Source organism: Lates calcarifer, linkage group LG15, assembly GCF_001640805.2.
Source record: "Lates calcarifer isolate ASB-BC8 linkage group LG15, TLL_Latcal_v3, whole genome shotgun sequence".
Taxonomy (NCBI): Eukaryota; Metazoa; Chordata; class Actinopteri; family Centropomidae; genus Lates; species Lates calcarifer.
Window position 1 is genome coordinate 1,908,944 of NC_066847.1, and position 21,762 is coordinate 1,930,705.

The window sequence follows — 21,762 nt, forward strand, 5'->3', positions numbered from 1 at the left end:
AACATTTTACACTCAGTGGCCACTTTATTAGGTACACTTCTAAAATCCAATATATTCCAATACAACAGCCTGACAACACTGATGAGTTAGATTAACACAGTCAGAGTGGGACGAATGAACTCGCTGAGAGAGAGAAATAATATACAGGAATAAATATACAGCTGTGTGTGAGTGTGTGTGTGATAGAGAGAGAGAGTGTGTGGTGTGTGTGGAGTGTGTGTGAGTGTGTGTGATGGAGTGTGTGTGAGTGTGTTTAGGAGGAAACTGGAGCTCACTCTGACTTCTTGTTTTATTTATCTGCAGTAAACTGAGTGTAACAGAGTGATGAGGGTCAGTGTGTTTTTATGATGATGTGATGATGTTGTGTTAATGATGTTGACCTGCTGCTGTGTGTGTGTGTGTGTGTGTGTGTGTGTGTCACCTGACCTCCAGCAGCAGCACACCTGAAGGTTTCACTTCCTCTGCCTCAGTTTTTTCTGTTTGTTCCGGGTGTGTGTGTGTGTGTGTGTGTGGGTTGTTCTGGTGATGATGCTTTATGCTAAATTAATTGTTTAATGCTTTCGCATTGCGGACATGCGCAGTGGAGCTGTGCATCCAGATCCAGATCCAGATCCAGATAGAGGCCGCGCGCACGGAGGAGGAAAATGTGTGTGAGATGTAGACTGACTGTAATGTTTTTTAAAAAGTGTAAATGACTGTTGTTCCTTCACAGGTCTGTCTTTACAGACGGAAACAAAAAGTTAAACAAGTGAGTCAATAAATCAAAAATACGTTTAAGGTTTAAAAAGAACTGACCGCACTGACTGGAGATCAGTTTATTATACACACACCGTCACTGCAGCGCCACGTTCTGCTCATGCTGCTGATAAATGAACAGCCTGTAGATTTTACTGACTGGTTATCAGGAGGTGGAGGAACAGTCTCTGCAGCTCTGTTTGACATAAAAGACAAAAACGAAAAACGAACACTTCACTTTCTTAAATCTGCTTTTTCAAACAACCGAGATATTTCACATTATTAATATTTATTAACATTTCACATTAAAATCATTCAAATGAAACTGAAATGTTTTTTTCTTTATTTCTGCAGGTGTAAAGAATAAAAGAAGCAGAAGCTGAATTCACTCTGCTCTGACTGACGGTAAAAACATTCAAACATTTTAATGATCTTATTATTATATTTATGTTCTTTGTAAATATAGAGATTAATAAAATATGTTTGTCTCGTGATTAAAGAACCTGTTGACGTTTATGTCGCTGCAGCGGGTTCAGGTCACGAGCTTCAGGCTGGAAACTTGGAGACATTGTGGAGTTTTTCAGGGCGCGTGCTCGCGCGTGCGTGAAGGAATCAAATATGAGATTCATGTGAAAAATCACGATGTTGAGTGACACATGTGAAACTGATGTTTGGAGACTCCTTCATCAGCTGAGGCCTGTTCTCATTCTGAACGGAAGCTCCTTCGGTTTTTTTTTTTTTTGGCTCTGAAACAAAATTTAAAAAGAATCTGGAGCGAAATTAAAATATTCTGGATGTAGATGTTCTGATTGGCTGACAGGCTGATCAGAGATGAACTGAAATCACTGGATCAAATCAGGGGAAACATTTCTGTTTTCTGTAAAATAATTTATTTTCACACTCACTCACCTGTGGACAATCATTATGTCACATTTTAACACGTGATAATACACACACACACACACACACACACACACACACAGGCGATATGAAATCAGTCTCACAGTTTTAAAGAAAAATCAAAAATAAGAAATCACCAGGAATTTTTTATGTGATCATCTTTTTTTTCTTTTAATGCAGAATAATCCGAGAATGAGAGAAACTCAGTTTTATAGGAACAGGTGTGAAAATGAAAATCAAACCCTCCTCAGTCTTTTTCTTTAGACGTTTTTCTCCTTTTCGAGGCCCTGCCTCATTTCAGAGCATCACAGAATAATAACACTCTTCCCTGTGTGACACTAAGTCTGGGCCGAGGAGACAAGAATGAAATGTTTCTAAAAGGAAAAAGTTCGTCTCGTTAAATTAAGATTTCATGTTTTCTCTGCAGTTTAAAAAAAAACAAACGAATTTTCAGCAACAAATCAGGATTTCATCAACATGCAGTCACTGCAGAACATCTCACTGTTTCTGCTTTCATGCAAATAAAATTCAAAGATAATTTAATGATACAAACTCATGAAAATATAAAAACAGGCTTTCTCTCTGTATTTTTAGACATTTGAAATCTCCACGATCCGCTCAGAGAAATCTGTTAAAGTGTAAGAACAAGCAGAGATGTCTGTGTGATGTACTGCTGAGGAGAAAACACACACACACACACACACACACGCACGCACGCACGCACAAATGCATGGCGCATTTGCATGTTGTATCCCACGGTGGAAATTACAATGGCGAACAATTAATATGCGCATAAATTAAAAGTGAGAGGGGTTTCTGAATTCCAGGAACAGGCGGTCATCCAAAGAGGAGGAGAGAGGAGAGAAAAGAGGCTCTGTTCACACGGGACAGCGCGAGGAGGAGGAAAAGGAGGAGAGGGAGGAGAGAGGGAGGAGAGAGGGTGATGAGGAGGAGGAAAAGAGAAGGAGGATAGCGAGGTGAAGGAAGACAAAAGAGAGGAGAAGGAGAGAAAGAGGGATGAACGAGAGCTGGAGAGGAAGAGGAGGAAGGAGATGAGGAGAGAGAGGTGGAGGAGGTGGATGGAAGAAAAGAAAAGAAAGAGGAGGAAGGAGAGATGGAGGAAGAGGAAATTATGACCTGAAACAACCAGACAGTTGATTTCAGAGTATTTTAAACACACACACACACACACACACACACTGTCTCACAGCAGCAAAATCAATGACAGATCAATCAGCTGGAATCATCAGGAAGTTCTGATCATCCAGTGGAGGGAAAGACGCCGCCGCCGGCTCGTCCTCTGCAGCAGCCTCTCATTTCCTGTCATGGTGTTTTGACATCATCAGCGTTCAATGGGAAGACCAGTAATTATACACACAAAGCAGATTGCTGCTCGCGCTCACTGTATGTGAGCGGGCAGGGTTTAGAAAAGCTTACTCTCTCTGTCTTCACTGTCTGTGAATGTGAGCTTATATTCTCTGTATGGGTGGTTCTACAGTTAGGGTCAGTATTCTCATACTGCTCCTTCATGCCTTCTTGTTTTTCAGTATTTGAACCTGGGATCCAAACCTCATCTTTATAAATAACCAGCTACGTATCCACGATCTGTGTGAGGTTCACTGACAGATCTCATTAACGGTGTGGCGTCTGGGACATTTTCAGCTGATCTCAGAGCCTCTCAGAGGAAAGGGTTTCATTGAGGAACTCCTCGAGAGCAAACTCCTCAGAGAAACCCTTACAGATACTTACCGGTAACTTGATGAACCCTCTAAAATAAAAAGAGGTGTTGCAGGAACAAAGCGGCCTGAAGGGTTCCTGGAAGAACCGGTCTACTTCCCTAACGAGTGTTTGACTGTTTGAGCATCTCTAATGATCTTTAAGTCTCAGAGAGTGCGTATCAATCACCAATCAAACGGCAGGAAACAGCACTCACACATCATTTCCCTGTTCTATCAGCTCTTTGTTACCATTTAACTGATTTTTTTAATGTGCTCCAACAATCAATGAACACACACACACACACACACACACACACACAGATGATAGCAAAAGGCTTTCCTGCAGAGTTAGCAGCAGGTATATACCGCCCCCTGCTGGACAGGCAGCATTTCTGGCAGCGCAGCACATTTATAGATTTATGTCTCCCTCTAGTGGCTGTTTGAGTTTACTACAAGTCTCATAATGTGATGTGATGAGCACCATTTGATTATAGTTAGTGTATAGTTATTACTTTATCTGAAATATTAGGATGTGAGGTGAAAACCTCAAGTTTCTTTAATATTTGTTATGTGATAACATGCACAGACTTTGTAGAAAGTCACACCACACCTTCAACATTAAGAATGTTTGGTATAAGACATTCAAGATCTGTCAACTGTCAAACACCTGTCAATAAAGTTACAAGACTTGATAATGTGAGTAGAAGTTCTGAAACGGTTGTGACGGACTCAAAGCTGATTTAAACACTGGGAGGTTTTTCAGCCCAGTGTGAACACTGTTTTCACTGTTGCTGCAGGTTTGCTTATGATCCACAAGAGAGAGCTACAGCACATGTGTATGTGACTTCAAGCCTGCCTCTGTACGATCATCTCCAAGCCTGGAATCTGTGCCTGGACACTTCCTATGTTTCACTCAGACTTACACCGTCGTCTAATAACAAAGCTTTCTGAAAACACCGTCCATCGTTCCACAGTCGTGCTTGTCAACCTGTAAGCACTGATTTCTGTTTGACCCCGTCTCCGTCTCTCAGCGGTCTCACATCTAAATTGGCGGCTCCTTGCTGAGAACGTTAGCTGAAGCTGATTGCAGAAAACCTGAAGGTTTCAGCTGCAGCCTGCCCAGCCAGGCTCCTCCTGACCTTCTCTGTTAATCCACTCTGTCACTCTGCTCTCCTGATTGCCACACTTTAGCCCTCATTGAGGGGTACAGGCTGAAGAGGAGTGGGGGCGTTTGTTGGCTCCGTTGCCATAGACACTGAGCGTTGCTAGGCAGCCGGTGGGATGCTGTGGATGTGGAGTGCAGCGGAGCAGCAGGTCACTGCGGAGAGAAGGATGTGCACCCACACATCTCCCTCACACACTGACCGACACACTCTGCAGCAGACGGGTTACAGACAGGGAAATAAGACAGGTGAAGGAAAACACCTTAGAGCCGAGCAGACTGAAAACCTTAATCTAATCAGGAGTACTCAATACTAGAAGTTAAGGCAGAGATTTTTCAGGTAAAAACCTGGGCACAGTAAGAGTCAGAAGGTGGGGAAAATAAAAGATGGTGTTGATAAGGTGCTAAATAGGAAATCTCCTCAGTTCATGGAAGAAACCAAAACCTCCAGAGAAAAGAGACTTCTGTTCAGAGAAAGTTAGAAAGTTATTTTTCTCATACCTGTCAGACTGTTTTGAGGCCTAAAGCAGAAAGACTGTCCAGTTTTTCACCAGAGAGGATGTTTATGTTGTTATGTTCAGTCTTCTTACTTCACCACAGCTTCAGTATATCACAGCACAGAGGCCAGAGGCTGGTTAGCATTAGCAAACTGAGCATCGTCCTACAGAATCTGTGGCTGTAAGAGGGCAGTAGATAAACACTCTCACTTCTTCATACGTGTGAGTGCAAAACCCATTTCTGGATTTCTTTAGCTGTTAGCTGCTCCACCTTCTGTACCAGCTGGTCTCTCAGTGTTTGCTGCTGGGCAGGTGGTGCACAGAGTCAGAGAACTATAAACCAGTTGTTGCAACAGGATTAAACTCTGGAAAACATCCACTGAGGACTGAGCCCGAAGATTAGAGTCAGACTTATCAGCAAGAGAGGAAGTTAAATGACATGAGCCAAAATCTGACGGTGATATTAATCTGTTAGAGAAAGAGAGGAATTTGAATGGTGAAATGAAAAATGAAAAAACGACAGAAGAGATTTGGATAAAGTTGTTTTCATTTCACACTTGCTGGTTTAAAAAGGACGTAATGAAAACAGCAAAGCCTCAAAAACCACTGCCTGGAAAGCAATAAAAAAATCCAGAGTAAACAGAAGAATAAACAAGGAGTGAAGAGGATTAGGCCAGACAGATAAGACAGAGATAGGGAGGGGAAAGGAAAAAGTGAAAAGTGGAACTGTCAAAAGATAAAGACAGATAAGGAAAGACAGAGAGGAGAAAAGATAAGAGCTGGAGAGAGAGAGAGTGGAGGGACTCAGAGCAACAGAAATAAGACAAGTCTACACTTTTGTTATTTTAATCTCGATTGAGTTTCTACTTTTGATTTGGCAGAATTTGTAAAAATGCAGCCTCCTCTGGTTTACAGTGACAGGAGCGAGAGATCTGCAAAGAAGAATAAACAGCAACAGACACAAAGGGAAGGGAAAAAGGATATTAACTATGTAGAAGGTACAAAGTTTCAGAGTCGACAAACGTCCTGATGAATCTTTCACATCACCTTAAGATCACGTCTCTTGAATCCCCTTTATCTCCTCTCTGTCTCTGTCTCCTGAGCTGACGTTTCTCTGGTTTCATCATTATTTTCCTCTCTAACGTGGTCACAAACTCACACCCTGAAGGTTCCCTGTGATATCGGTTTGCAGCAGATCCTTTAAGAGCTCTACGCTGCAAGATCCTGCAGAACACCTTCAGCTCTTTGTCATGTTCCTCAGACCATTCCTGAAGCTGAAAGAAGCCACTGCCATTGCTTGGATGCTATCATCATTTAGGAGTGTGCATCAGGTTGAGATCCATGTGAAGACCTGGACCCATGGGTTTCCCAGCAGAACGTCACAGCCCACCACTGGCTTGTGTTTTTCCCACAGTGCATCCAGGTACCGTCACTTTTTCCATTGCTCTCAGGTCCCTTCGACAGTCACTTACAGCTGTTGCATCACTGTTTATTATCTTTATTCTCCCTGGTAAATAAACCAACACACTCATAGATTAATAAACGGAGTGTGTTTACATTTTGTGAGGATGTTCATGGCCTCCAGAGGATCAACCCTGCTGATTTTAGAGATCTAACTACTGGATGGATTATACCATGAAATTTCAAATTTCATGGTATAAAATTTGACATAATGATAATATATGGCTGCAGAGTTTAATACAACATAAGCACAGCTCAGCCGTGATGTGAAAGAAATGCAAACACTGGATAAACCCATGATAAGCTGTAGAAGGTCATTCTAATACAAAGACTTAGAGTGGGATGTTTCAGTCAGGAGGTAGATTCACACACAGTAGCACATCGTCACAGTGTCCACAGTGTCACAGCACTAAATGTGTTTTAATGCACAGTTTCATCTCATGTGAGTGACTTTTGATAAAACCTGCAGAAGTAGAAGAACAGGAATTTACTGAGCTTTTTTAAAAAATGAAACGATATATTCCTACGTCAGGATCAATATGTTTGGAGCTGAGAGCCGCAGACAGAGGAGGTCTGAAGGTACTGAAGTAACATGTTGTTGGTTTTAATCTTTTCAGAAAATAAGAAAAATATCACACAAACTCAAAGTGTCTTAGTAAGCACTGCTTCCATGCTAACTGGCACAGAACTCTGCTAAACTATAAGACCAGATATCCCCTCAGTGGTGCACTGTAAAAAAAAAACAAAAAGAAGCAGAGAAATCTTTTATCTAAGGTTTTAAGTCCTTGTTTGTTTTTAACAGTGTGGAGCACCTGCACTCTGAGTTTCTGCTGATTTATTGATGTTTTTCCTTCAGTTTTCTGATTACTGCAAATTAGTGAACTGTGCAGTATATGAACGTATACGTGTTGACCTGGTTGAAATGATGCCTGATGCTGAGAGAGGCGGCAGGTCAGACACCCAACAGCTTTAACTCAGACACCAAATCAACGGAAAGAACCTGCTGCTGCTGATTCAGACACAAACGAGCCAGTGTGTGCCGTGATGTTTCACAGCACAGCCAGAGGACTGTCAGATGAAATGTGTGAACATTTGTGGCAGAAGTGTGAAGATCCATATCTACAGTTCAAGCTGTCCTCATGTGACATCTCCATATAACTCACAGTTAACTTCAGTTTCCCTGCTGTTTTAGGTTGTTTCTGATTCTAACACCTGGTGAATATCTGACAGTTGTTCATGTCTTTTTTGATGCCTGCTAACCTCTACATATTAATAATATGTTATGCTTGTTTTGCTGTGTCGTGTTGGTAGCTGCATGTTCAGGTCTGGCTGCAGACTGTGAGAATAATAACCATTTATCCACAAACCACATTGGTTGAAAATGGTTTTAGCTCTTTATTGCACAGTGTATTCATTCATGACTGTGCCACTGAATGCCAAAATAACATTATGATCAAATTTGCCGGTGACATGAGGGTGAGTGAGTGGCCTATAATAAGATGAGGGATGAGAGGTGGAGAATCTGTCTTCGTGTCATCACAGCAGCTATTTGAATTTTTCACTGGAGCTACTTTTTCCTGAGGGAACAGCAGTAAAGTTTGTGGATCGTCCTAAATAACTTGGACTCAGTGTTCTGAGGATGACAAGTGAAATTTCAGCTTCAGGTGGCAGCAGAGGTGTGGGATACCTCAGCAGATGATTGCATTTTATTCAGCCCCCGTTTCCCTGTTATCTCTCAGGCAATGACTGTTACGTCTTCCTGTTTGGTGGCACTCAGACAAAAAAGATGGAGGTTTTGATCGCAGCAACTCTGAAGTTTAAGATGTGTCAGAAGCAGAGGTCAGATTTTAGTTCCAGAGTTTAAGATGAAGACAGTGACACTGACATGTTGCAATAACCCCGAGACAGTGACTGTGATTTATGAATACTGTGCTGACTAACTAGTGTTGTCTGTATATCACTGTGGAAAAATACCTCTGAATTTAGGCAGAAGTTCAGGAGACATCTGACTAACTTTTACTGCTGCACTCTGGAGAATATCCTCCCTCGGTTGTGTCACAGTACGGTTTGGAAACATGTCTGCAGATGACTGTAGAGCGAGTAGAAGAAGCATGACAGTGATTGGAGCAGACCTGCAATCACTTCATGACCAGTTATATATGCAGCCTCATCAGAGAAAGCAACCACCCAGTTCATCACACACTCTCACTTCTGCTTTCTGTGTCATCAGACTGAACAGCACACACACACATGGACTTTTAATAATACTATTAATGTGCTCAGTAATTCATTTCATCATCTTATTTCTTCTCTTTCAGGTCATTGTATTCCTGTTGATTACTGAGCAGAGCACCAGAGCACTGTAATGGATCTGTGGAGCTGTACGAACACAAAGCAGTGGTTTGTTTACCATGTTCACCATCTCACCTTAGTGTTAGCGTGCTAACGCTTGTTAGCTAGCACTACACACAAAGTAACAGGAAACAACACAACACAAATCTTCCTCCTTGATCACAGCTAAAAAATCACAACTGAATTTTTCCTAAATGTTCCTCCTTTCCTTTCTGAGGAAGACTGTATTCTGATTCTTCCCAAACATTTCCTCCCAACCGTCAGAAGTGTTGAGAAAATCATTTATCATCCTGCCCTCCTGCCGTGCAGCCTGTAAACTCTGTGAGGCTGGTACATTTTGAATTACTGCACAAACACGAAGCAGCTCTCAGTATTCCTCACATCAGCAATTCATTCAGAATGCATCTCCACTTGATTGCATAACAACGGGTCATTTTTGAACTCATGCCCTGCTGAACACATTAGCAATCTTCCAGAGCATTGTGAGTGTAATGTTCAGTCTGAAGCACAGTGGAGGGGTCATTGATTGATTCCTGTTTGTACCTCTGAACTCTCAGCAGAGCTCTATTGTTCTTCCCAGAGCTGCAGTTTACACAAACATGAGCTAAAAGCAGTGAAAGAGCATGGACGCTGACTGCTCATGTTTTCCATCATAGGAATATTTGATCTTAAGATTGCACACACCTGAACGTCACACCCAACAAGCAGGAGCATTTACCTGCTGCTAAAACAGCCTCCACTCGTCTGGTTTCGGTCTTTCCACCAGATGGTGAAGCTGCCTGCAGCCTCAACGTCCAGCCTCGATGCTGGCTGATAAGGCCTGGCTCACAGTGGGTGTCCCAGCTCATCCCAAAGGTGCTGGATGTGGTGAGATCCGGGCTCTGTGCAGACCCTGACACAGATTAACAGGCACGCTGAAATGCTGCAGACTGCTTTTGGTGCTTTTGTTTGACTTTATATTTAAGGAAATAAAATAATGAAACGTCCAAACACTTCCTCAGACTGTGCAGTGAAGAGGCATCTGACCTCTCTGAGATATGAAAGATGAGAGAGAACCAACTGATTCAGCATTACTACAACAGGGGGCGCCAGACAGCAGTTATTAATTGGGCTGAATGAAAAGTCCTGCTGGCTGACATTGATTTACACACAACGTATTTATGTCACTGCAGGAGGATCTGTGCTCTGTAAATAATCACTGACTTCCACTATTCCAGTAACAGATATCAGCAGCTCTCGGTCTGACGCTCGGTTCTGTTTCCTGTTGTCTGGCTGAGCTTGTTTGTTGTCATTTTTCCCGTGGCATTTCCCTGACCCAGGGGCCAAGCGGCTGACCGCTGGACTACCCAGCTGTAGGCACAGGACGGTGCGAGAGAAAGACAGCGGGACGTCCATCTGACTGCTGCAATTCTCCTTCGAAAAACCCCATCGCATAAGCTTCTTATGTAAAGCAGAAAACACTGTGTAATCTCTCTCTGTGCTGCTCCCTCTCTCAGTCTCTGTGTCTGAGCTGTTGTCACCACTACTGCTATACTACTAGTTACCTTATTACCCTCCGTTCTCCCTCATTCTTTAAGAATCTATCACTTGAATCACTCGTGTTACGTTCAGTGACACAGTGTTGAGCTTTCCCCCTCACAGCAGGAAGTGTCTGCCCTGGCCTCCTCTGCCACAGCAGGCCAGGCTCTTCTCTTATCTCATCTTATCCAGAAACTGAAGCCAAGCCCCTGATTTCATCTGAACCCGGGGATTCCTGTCTGAATGTGCAGAGTCACAGCGTCCCGTGTCTTCCCTCTGATGTCAGAAAAGTTGCATATTGAAGCTGTAAAAAACGTAGGAGTGGAGTCAGCTGTCCGTTTCCTGCTGTGTACTGCTGTTTCCATATGTTGCATTGCTTCAGAGAGTGACAGGGCAGCGCAGACAGCGAGGCACATTCCCTCTGTGTGACGACCACACATCACAGCCAGGCATGTGTCAGTGCACATGCTAACAACTGATAGAAACTGTTTAATTAAAGTCTGACGTTAAAACAGTGTTTCAGAGGTGGAAATGTTTGTCTATCTCAGACACCATGTTTTCTGCTTGGCTGTGTTACATGTCAGTACATACACCACGTCGATGATTCCACTCGTGTTATCTTTCAGTTCCCTCTCGGGTTTGACCTGAGGTCAAATTCTGCACCGGGCTCCAAACAGCTGAGGTAACGTATGCTTTACACAGGAATACTGTCATGAAACCAGCACGGTTAAACGTGTGCAGCTGAGTTCAGGTTTGCACCAGTAATGTTTAATTTTCTTCTTATGTTTCCGAGAGAAATATCCTTTATTTACAGAGCCACAGTTATCTGACAGCTGGGGTTACTGGTGACTTTGCACGTTAATAAAATCATACTGTTATTCTCTCAGCCTAATCACCTACAATTAATTGATTTTGTTACTCAGCCTGCCTTTACTGATATATATGAGGTGGTCAAAATAATAGAAACAGTCAGTTTAACACAACACAGCTTCATCAGCCTTCATGAAAGCAGGATGTGTTGCATTAGACTGCATTCATTTGAAGTGTAGCTAATAAACTGCCTTTGTAAATATATGCTTTAAATACACCTCTTTATCTTTCCCACCATTTTGTCCTCACGTGGAGGACTTTGATTTGTGTGTGTTTGTTATGAAGGACACTTTGTATGAGAGCTGTTAAAGTAAAGACGTGATTGTTTGATTGTTTGGTTCACTGATGCCAAATCAATATCGAACCAAATAAATCAATAAATCCTTAGATAAATAAAATCTCGTGCACACGCTTTATTACTTTAAATCTCCAGACCAGGCCGTTTGCTCCACGCTGACGTAACGTGACGTCGCCCTGTGCACGTACAGTAAAAACTGGAGATATTAAAAAAAAAGATATCAAACTAAATTTGTCCGCGTGCTACACACAGTCCTCCTGAAAACTGGAGTTCGTGTGAAAGTGAATGTTTTGAACATGTGCCGCTGTGTCACACGCCTCACACCGACTCTATCCGCCACTGTAACGTCACTCTCTCCCCCACTGTAAACATCGTGTTCCTCCGCCGAGAAGAGAGAAAGTAGGGCGGCGGGCTCCTACACTTCATCGCCCCTTTGACATCTACTGAAAGTAGAGCCGTGACCACTCTGACAGCCGAATACTGAGTTTTTATTACTAATTTAGGACGTGTAGCATCTTTAAACAAAGCGAGGAATGATGCCATGTAATGTTTAGGCTGCTTTGGTGTCTAATAAGAGCTCTACAGCTAAATGTACGACTCAAACATCGCTACAGGGTCTCCCTGCTGGTATTTACGGATTTATAATTCTTGTGTGCACATATCAAAAACCGATCCTACACATATTTATAGTAAGAAACACATCGTTTCTTGAAGTAAACTGAAACTACAGCCGAGCGCGCTGTGCGCTCTGATTTCCACTTGGTTCCCATTAGAGAAGCTGTGAAAGTAGACTCGCTGCTCTCACAACATGACAAGCGGAGGGATATAAAGTCTTAACACATGATGTCGCCATCAGCCCTTCCTACCTCGCAGCGCACCTTCCACAACTCTGCGCCGACGATCTGATTGGTCGCAGCGGCGGGGACGGCTCGTTCCCATTGGCCGCGCTCACGTCCATCACAAAGCAATGCCACTCAGGATAGATTAGGCACCATTTGCCATAACTAAATAGTTACATTGTACATCAAGTAGGAAGATTTTTTTAATTGGTACCTCGCCGCGCTCGCCGGAGAGTTACACTTCGTTTTAGTTAAAAGCTCGTGTGCGTTTTTTGAAGTGTGAGGTTTGACTCCGCCGTCTCATCAAACAGATGTGGATACACTGCTCGGGTAAGTCACTCTTCACCAGCTTGTGTCCGCATTTCACGTTTTCTTTTTTTCTTTTTCTTCTTTTGCCTCTTCCTGTGTTCGGGCAGCTCTGACAGCTGTGTGTCCAGCGGTGTGGCTGTTGAGGTATTTGCATGTTTGTGTCGGAGTTGCTAACTGGCACAGTGTTGTGGTTGTGGTAACTCTTGAGCAGGCTGTGCACGGTGCTCGCCGTGTTGTCGTAGCGGGGAGACGGTGCTTCGTGCAGTCTGCTAAGTTAACATCAGTGTTCCAGTCAGAGCTCCTCTCCCTCAGACCTCCTGTAAATAACACCTCTCTGCCCGGTGGCTTTGAGCGTTGTGCGTAATAGCACTCCATTAAGAGCTGTCAGAAACGATTTACGACGAGTGTCAGCCGGGTTTTGACGCGATTTCTCTCAATTTCTGCAAATGGATTTCATCTCAGAGAAAGGCAGGTCTAGTTTATCGGCAACTTTTATCGCGCCATCAATTTGGTTTACGCGTTAAATGACAGGTTTACATTGCAGCTGAAAGTGTGCGGATAAAGAGGGAGAGGAGCGCTGATTCTGCCTCAGGAACCTGGACTGATTGCTGAAATTGTTTCTATTAAAAAAACAATATATATATATGTATGTATTGGATGACTTTCCTCATATCCTTTAAGCTATTGTGTCGGTCGAATAATTTTATGTCTCCTTCATGAGCCCATTTCCGACAATTGTGCTCTCATTGCTGTGCGTAATTGCTTTTCTCCCGGGAGAGAGTGCCATCAAACTTCTAATTTCCTCCTCAGACCCGGAAACCATTTTGCAGCCCTGTAATGATGATATCAATAAAGCAGAATAAAGCTCCTGTCAAGTCAGCGCTGAGATTTTTTATTTTCATTTTTTTTTTTGGAATGAGAAATGCCCCCGTCTGCCAGGTTTTTCCACATCCAGCATAGGTGTTGGCAGCATCTCAGAGAGGCAGGTGACTGGGATTAGAGGGCAGCAAGACAATGAGAATATGTCTCTGGAGAGAAGTCTCACATGTCAGGAGGCAGGAGGAACTGTTATCTATTACATCATTATCTAGTGCAGCAGAGGGATGTGCTGCGACACGGACAGATGAGTGTTTCAGCTGCGCCTGCAGGTAAAGTCCAGGTTTGCCAAAAAGGTGTCACGGGATCCCGAGGGAGCCAGTCCAGATAAGGGTGCTGAGCAGTGCTGGTGAGCGTCCCGGCAGTCGGAGCTGAGCAGATTAGTGGTTCTTCGTGAGTCTTTGGCAGCAGGACGAGTTCGCCTCAGAGGCTCAGGGTAACCACAGATGAGTGTTTGTCCTGATAAGGAGGGTAATACAGAGATGCAGGAGAGAAGTGGCTGATGGGATGGACAGGAGGAAGGAATGACTGTGTCAGATCCGTCCATAAAACACGTCTGAATACACAGAAATGTTCAGGGAGCATCAGATCAGAGGGCTACAGATACAAACTGGAGACATTCATTAATTAAGACTCCTGTGTTCAAATAAACCCAACCAGGCTCAGAAGTGGAATCAGGACTGTTCAGAACTTCATCCAGAGAAAACTGGACTTTCCAGCGTTAAATCTTTTCCTGCTCTCATCCCTCTGCTCTTCTTTGGTTGAAAGCTCAGAATCTTCAAAGCGATTCTCGTTTGAAAGTTTGCTGCCATTTGAAGTTCTTCAGTAAAGTACAAATCTTACCAAAAGGCCAAAATGAATTAAAGTATTGGTCCATTAAATGAGGCTTTATTTACATTGAACAGTGGTTTTCAGCTGATGTGACGTGTCCACACTTGTTTGGTTTTCAGGCACTTCCAGTTTAGTGAGTGCCTCGTTGGATATATCGGACTTTCCCAGATGTTCTCAGGTTGGAAGCTTGTATTCACAATATGACATGACTGTGGCATTAGGCAGACCATGACCTGTGATTCTCCCTCCTTATTTCCTGTCGTCTCTTCACTCACACGGTCTGATGAAAGCATAAAAACGGACTGAAACACCTGAGAGACAGGAGACACGTCAGCCCCTGTGTCTTGTTTTTTGTCTGAGGTGTGAGCACAGGCCGGGGTTTGTTGAACTGTCACGTTGATAATGCACTTTAGTTAAGCAGCAGAGGCCTCTCCCTTCACTCATGTACTCACAGAGGAACACAATCCATAAACTGAGCAAAATATTGTAACTGGACTTGTTCAGTGAAAACGGGGCTTAAGCTCCAGATAACTTATGGGCTCAGCTCCAGTAATGGGCTTTTGTGTCCCTGAGAAGCGTGACTGCAGCCGAAGCCGTACGCCGCTCTCATCAACAGAGTAAAGCGCCGTGCCAGGACAAAACTTAAGGAGACAGTTTTTATAGTGAAAATCATCTTGGAATTAATTCTGTTGAACATCCGTCCAAATTCACAGAGTCAGAGTTTGCCACAGAGTCGAGGGCTTTGGTTTCCCTCGCTCAAGCTCAGCCATGTGCTCCATCGTGTGCTCTGCTGGCTACAGTCAAAACACAGTGGGGGGAAAAAAAAACCCCCAACCCCGCTCCCGCCCCCGCCTCGTCTCCTTGCTTCTGCTAATTTGAGGAAGTACAATCATTCTCTCCTGCTGCAGCTTCCTGCTGAAGTGCAAACACAGGCAGTCAGCCGCCGTGCTCTCCAGACATTACACAGAGCGTCACTGTCTGTCACAGGCACGATGAAGTGCACAGCCATGTACTTACTTTGTGTTTTAGATGGACTAACAATCACATTCACGCTGTGACACTTCTTCTCATCATCCATTCATCTGCTCATCATTTTTATCAATTTATGGAAAACCCATATTTATTTCATTTCCTGAAAAGTGCAAATCCTGTCATTGGAGGAGCTGGAATAACTGAATGTTTTACTTTTTAAACGACTGATTTTGATAGTTATATTGGTAACAAATCTTTTAACAAACCAGAAAAGACAACAAATATATTTTAGCAGTTGAGATTTCAGATTCCTTCTTGACCTTGGAAGCAGCAGGTCTCACATCTGTCTCTCCTCAGGATTTATTAGAAGCTGTTCTGGAACATCTTATGGATGTTCACATTTCCATCGTCTCTTCCATGTTGGCTACAAAAATAAAAAGCTGATCTGGACAACATGGATGAGACGTGGTTAAAGTGCTCAGGGAAAAAACAAAACTCCATCTGTCAAAAAAGTCATGTGATATGTCTGAAAGCCAGTAATGGACCTTCTGATGAGACAGTCAAATTTCAGATGATCGTTTCTAAATCAAATGGATAAAAAATGCTAGTGGAGTGTGACGGTCATTTTTCAAATCAAATCGTCTAAAAACTATTATCAACAGATTGATTGATGATGTAAATACTTTGAGTCAGATTTGATAAAATGCTATTAAAGCCCTGCTTACTGGTGTTGGCATAATGAAGACACTGGAGTAGACTGGAGTCTGTGCAGAGCTGAATAAGGTTTGAATTAAACTAAACAGCCAGTGAGCAGCGACGTAGAAATTCCCTGACAGATTTTCCAGAGCTCTCCATTAGTCAGGCCCCTCACACTTTCACAGTGGAACCCAGGACTTTGGCGTGCACTGTAATTTTAACTGGGGTCTAATTTTCTCTAATCAATGTGTTTGTTGGCCAGGCTGAGTATTGATGGGCTTTAATCACTGCTGAAACCAAGGCTGCATTAGCAAACTGAGAGCAGAGAGTGCCATCAGCACACTGTGGACGAGGAGAGAGGGAAGGAGACGGGTGAGAGTTGGTGGTGAATAGAGACGAGCTGTGCTGCTGTGGACACCGCGGCGTGGAGGCCGAGTCTCCTGCCACCTCGGTGATTTGGCTGTTTACCTTTTCAACTCAGCCTTGTACAATAGAACAGCCCCGGTGTCGGACATGTGTTTTCCATGCGCTCGCCTGCAGCTGACCCACGCTCTCGTCCCTTGATGGCAGAAAAACCTTTCTAGTAAGCCTGGTTAGACAAGCGTGGCCCCTTCACCGCTGTCAAACTGAAAGCCTCACACCACGAGCCGAGCTCCTTTTGAAACGCACGAAGCATTTCAGCAGAAAGGAGCAATTACTACCTGCTCTGGTCGTGTTGCTTTCATGGCCTCTTTTTGTGTGCTGATTCCAAGGCAGATTTTGTCCACGGCTGTTCCCACGCTGAGCGAGGAGAACAGGAAGAACTCAGCTGCACAGCAGGCCTCTGCCTTCTGCTATTATGGCTATGATTCAATCATCGCGGGGCAGCGCTTTACCCCGGCACATTGAAAGAGGGAAAGAAATGTCCTCACTCCCTCTCTGTTAATGGAACTTAAAGCCAAAGGTGTTTTTGTACAAAGAGGAGACCATCAGCCACTTAATGTGGGAAGTAGCAGCAGCAAGCCTCACCTCACAATCCACTCTCCCCCTGCTGCGATTTCAAAATGGCCTCCCTCCTGTGCTTGCAGCCAGAGAAGCACCACGCAGGGTGGAGGAGCCAGACCGGGTGAGATCTGCCTCTCCTGTTTGTTTTCTTCAGCCTGAACCTGAGCGGAGACGTACAGATTCTGATTGCCGTATACATCACATAGGTTAACATAGCTCTGTTTGGTTTTCAGTAGTGCTGAAATGAAAAGTCAATTATCCTGCCACCTGAGCAACAGAAGATTAATTGGCAGCAGTTTTAGCTTGATTAAACATTCGACAAAAAAATCAGTTTTTATTGAGGCTGAGAAAACTCACTGGAAAAACCAAGTAAGCAGACCGTGTGAGAAGAACTCTTCTGTCAAACCACTACTTTCAAGGTCAAGAGTGAGCCCTTCCAGTTCATTTGATTATTAGTTTGGATAATGGATCTTTATTAAATAAAGTAACAAACATTTGTAGTCTCCAGCTTCTGTATTTTCTATCACATGAAGTGCCTGCTGCACATTTCCAGAGCCTTTTCTGACATTTTACAGACTAAACTGTTACTAAACAGAATATAAAGGAAATAATCATCAGTTGTAAACATGGGTGTAATTGTTTGTAGCCACAGCACGCTAACCAGAGTAAATGTTACTAGAAACTTTTAATAAAGAATCGTCTCGCCAGGCAAGAAAGAGGATGAGCAGGATGAGCTGAAATATATCGGAGTTCTGTATTTTTGCTTTGCTCTGCTATCATTTACCAGCTTTTATTTTCACACCAGCTGGGAACACTTGTAGAAAAAAAACACTCAGTCTGAGTATCCGTCCTGTCCAGTCTGTGGGTTTTGCTTTCAAATCCCCAAACCCTGCTTCACTGGGTGTCCTGGTCGGAGGAGGACGGGAAGTCAGATCATCCTGAGTTCGCTCCACCAACATGCATGTAGGGCTGCAGATTTCAATCTAGAACATTTAGACTGACTGTAGATCAGTCTGTCGTTGTAGCCTGGTTGGAGGTATTTGCCAACATGGCCTCCCGTCTCTGACCCTCAGGGCTGGAGTGAAGGATTAGGGTCCAGTGAAGCCACGACTGCAAGGCAACAAACCGCCTTACTTACACAGGACTAATCCCTGTCCTCCAGCAAGCTCTTAATTGAGCCATCATCAGCTGCTGATCTACGGGTTAAACATCAATTAAGGTAATGAGCAGATAGTGGGGAGGGAAGAAGTAGGGGGGGGGTCTGCAGGCCCTGGGGCAGGGAGGTGACGCAGGCCTACCCTCACTGAAGTGTGTGTTTTTCTGTGAAGTGGTAGCTTAGCTGAGCCGTGGAGTGTTGATTATGGCGGTGCAGGATGGAGGCTACTTCAAACAGCCTGATGGTGGTCTGTTGTTAGTTTAGCTGTGTTTGTGTTGGACAGGCTGCAGTCTGGGTGAGCTCCTCAGCTGCTGCTGGACAGCTCAGTGATTCAGATCACATTTTCAGCTGATGTTGAACCTTTACGTGGATTATCGGTTCTGATGTTTTTCATGTAAATACATTTCTGTTTCATTAATCTCTCTCAGTCCATGAATCAGCAGAAATTGGACATCGATATTTCTCAGAGCCCTTCGCGACTTCTTCAGAAAGCCTGTCTGGTTCAACTTGTTGAGTTAACAGTGATACAAAACAGAAAAGCAGCTTTATGCTCAGATGAGAAAAGCTGAAACCACAGAATGTTTGGCATTTTTTGATGAAAAAGTACTTTAGTTTCTGAAATGTTACTGTTGAATGTCTAGTGACGGACTCGTTAATTAATTGTCTGTCACCACTGATCTTGATTCACCAGAGGAAGACTCAATAATATAATTTGTTAGATATTTAAATAAGCAGATAGTCATGAGAGAGGAATTTTAACATCTCAACACATGAACTTTTAATTAGAATCACCAGATCTGAAACCACATGTGAAATATTTTTATTAAAACTGGTTTTATTCTGCTGTAGTTCAGAGAGATGAACACATATTTTTTCCAGTATTGTTGTGTCTCTATTAATGCTGTTTTAGGATTATTAATATTTAACTTCCATCCTGAAACGTGAGGTCTGGCAGCTGTTTTCTTTGCTGTGTTCTATGTTTTGACTTTAAAAGACTGAGGGCACCAATTACAGAAACCTAAACTTCATCAAAGGAACATCCATCATTCCCGCCCACGCTGTTCGATTGACAGCTGATCTGTAACAGTGCAGTCACAGCAACAAAGGTGGAGACTGTGTTAAAAGCAATCTTGTACATTACCTCATGAAACTTTGTTTTTCATCATATCTATCGTTGCTGTAAGCTTTTATGGAAATTAATAATTAAGTCTTAAAAGCTTTCTGTGCAAACAGATCAGAGTTGTGTGTAAGGAAGGATGTGTTTAAGAGTCATCTGTCCCCTGACAGTGTCACTAAGTGGGTTTATTTAACTAACAGTCAGTGATGGTCAGAGAGGGAATCATCAGACAGCCCCTGGTATGTTTTTGTTGTGATGGCAGAAGCTGATAATATTGCACTTTCTAATTATTTCAGATCATCATTAGAGAAACTCCTTTGGGTTCAGATGCTGTAATATGCTGCAATTTGTCTTTCTGCTCGTCTTCAGTCGACTGTCGTGAATTCAGTTTCTGAAGGGGTCAGTAAAATGTCAAACATGTCTGTGTGTATCCATTTGGAACGCTTTTGCCATGTTAAGTTCATCATCCAATATTTAACAAACACAGATGATTCAATCTTTAAATACATAATTATTTTATAAGCAGAGCTCTTAGGATGACTAATAGATTCAATAGAATCCCCAAAATGTGCTTCAGCAGTCTTTTTTTTTTTTATTGCCCTTCATCAAACCGTTCAAAGAACGGCCATATTTCACTTTGCACTGAAACTTGCACGTCAATTATAGATGGAATTTTTCTCCAGAAATTAGTTTGGTGGAGATGTATGGCCCTACAAATTGTAAAACATAAAGTCAATGATCAATACTTAAACTGTTTTTGGCAGTGTGTTAAAATGGAGAGTCTGAGCTTTTGTTCCAACACTCACCAAACAGTGAGTTCTGAAGGCCAGAACCTAGAAACCTTTTCAGGTAGTCAGGAACCATTTAGTTTAGTTCCTGGTCTTAGTTCCTGCTGAACACAAGCAGGTGCACAAGAACCTTGTCTACATGAAGTAGACGTGCAAATTATGGATATGACCAGACATTCGGTGCCAACTTTTGGTATTTACCACATTTTAATCTTTGCTCTGGTCAGTAGCAGAGAGTATTGGGGATCAATACCCAGCCCTAGCTCCCAGTAGTATCAGTGTGGCGCTCATAGCAAAGTCACTTTTTGATTTGTCAATATCTAAAGCAGTTTGTTGACCGACATCTTGGTGTTTTCAGTTCCTTCTTTTTACCACTGTCCTTTCCAACTTTCATCCCAACACACATCACCGTTTCCCAGCAGTAACTCATGGAGAACAGTATGTTGGCTCTGTCGTCTCGTTGCTTCTTAATCCTTTATCAGTGTAATTAGCCTCCTCAGCAGATTCTTCAGACGTCGTGTAAATACAGGAAGAGTTTAGTTCCTGAATTGATTCCGATCCTGTGACCGTTTGGCTCCGCTGCCCTTTTAAGTAGAAGCAGAAGTACCTAGTGGAATATTGTTTTCATAAACGGGGAGTTATTTGGTTAAGTCAGTGAAATATGATGTGAAACATCAGGACGTTGTGTTGCTGTGAAAACAACCTGATATATTGTGGCTTTCTGAACAAGTGGTGACTGCTGGTCTCAGCTTTCACTCAGCCTCCGAGCTCAGAGAAAGTTGGAGCACATCTTCCTGTTTGTTGGAGTTTGCTCTGACCGTTGACTGTCACCACGACCTAAATTATAATGAACCCTCTGTGGTTTACCGCAGACTTTTCCATTCATCTCCCAGATAAACAGAGAGCAGCAGAGCATTCTTCTCCTCTGTCCTCAGATGATGGATTCAGGGGAAGTAGGGCAGCAGGGTGGCCTGGACTTTAAAGAGAATGTCTTGTAACATGAAAGGTCACAGGCCTGTATCTGAGTGTTCTGCCAAAGTGCCCTTGAGCTAGATGATGCTTTAGTCTTACCTGCTTACTCCCACTGAAAAACACACTGCTCTCATTTCACTGATGATGTAATTATGGAATAATTTCCATTTTGTCACACTGCTCACTGCAGTCACTCCATGAAGATCTGTTACGTAAAAGTTAAACGGAAATGAAAAAAAAAAAAAACCCCGAGTGGTAAATCCTTACTCAGTTGTTGATTTTTGCTAAAAATATCTTGTTCAGGGCACTAAATTTATCCGGCCCGCCTCGGAAGAAATTGCTGGAAATAACCAGCTTTGGAGCCAAAATGGAAATCTGTGCTGACCTCGTTTTGGCTATGAGGTAGAGACAGATGAGCAAATGAAAACACTGAATGCACGTAACATTTAGTTTGATCAGGGATTATGGAATCTGTAGGAATCTGCTCCTCTCATTACATTTCATCTCTGGGTGTCTGTGCTGTTTTGTCATCTCTCTCTCTTCCCTTTTGCTGCAGCACTTTATCCAGATTAAGTTGTATTTTCCTTCTTTTAATATACACTTTACCAACCAGAGAGGGTCATCTGATGCAGAGCTAGCCAAATGGACATTGTACTGAGTGTGTGTGGTGGGATCAGAGGCCTGTGGTCGTGGATCAAGACACAACCTACG

General features: G+C 43.1%; 1 protein-coding gene across 10 annotated transcripts in view; it reads left to right on the forward strand.

The window, feature by feature from the left end:
- The first annotated feature begins 12,459 nt into the window (after nucleotides 1-12,459).
- mef2d (myocyte enhancer factor 2d) overlaps nucleotides 12,460-21,762 on the forward strand; it is an 81,027-nt gene continuing 71,724 nt past the window's right edge. For 3 of the 10 annotated variants that reach the window (XM_051075783.1, XM_018678687.2, XM_018678686.2), the window contains exon 1: nucleotides 12,465-12,680. The gene's annotated coding sequence lies outside the window, so the exon portion shown is untranslated. Of the gene's footprint in view, nucleotides 12,681-21,762 lie in introns of all 10 variants that reach the window. The other 7 variants (XM_018678678.2, XM_018678683.2, XM_018678685.2 and 4 more) reach the window with 4 other exon arrangements.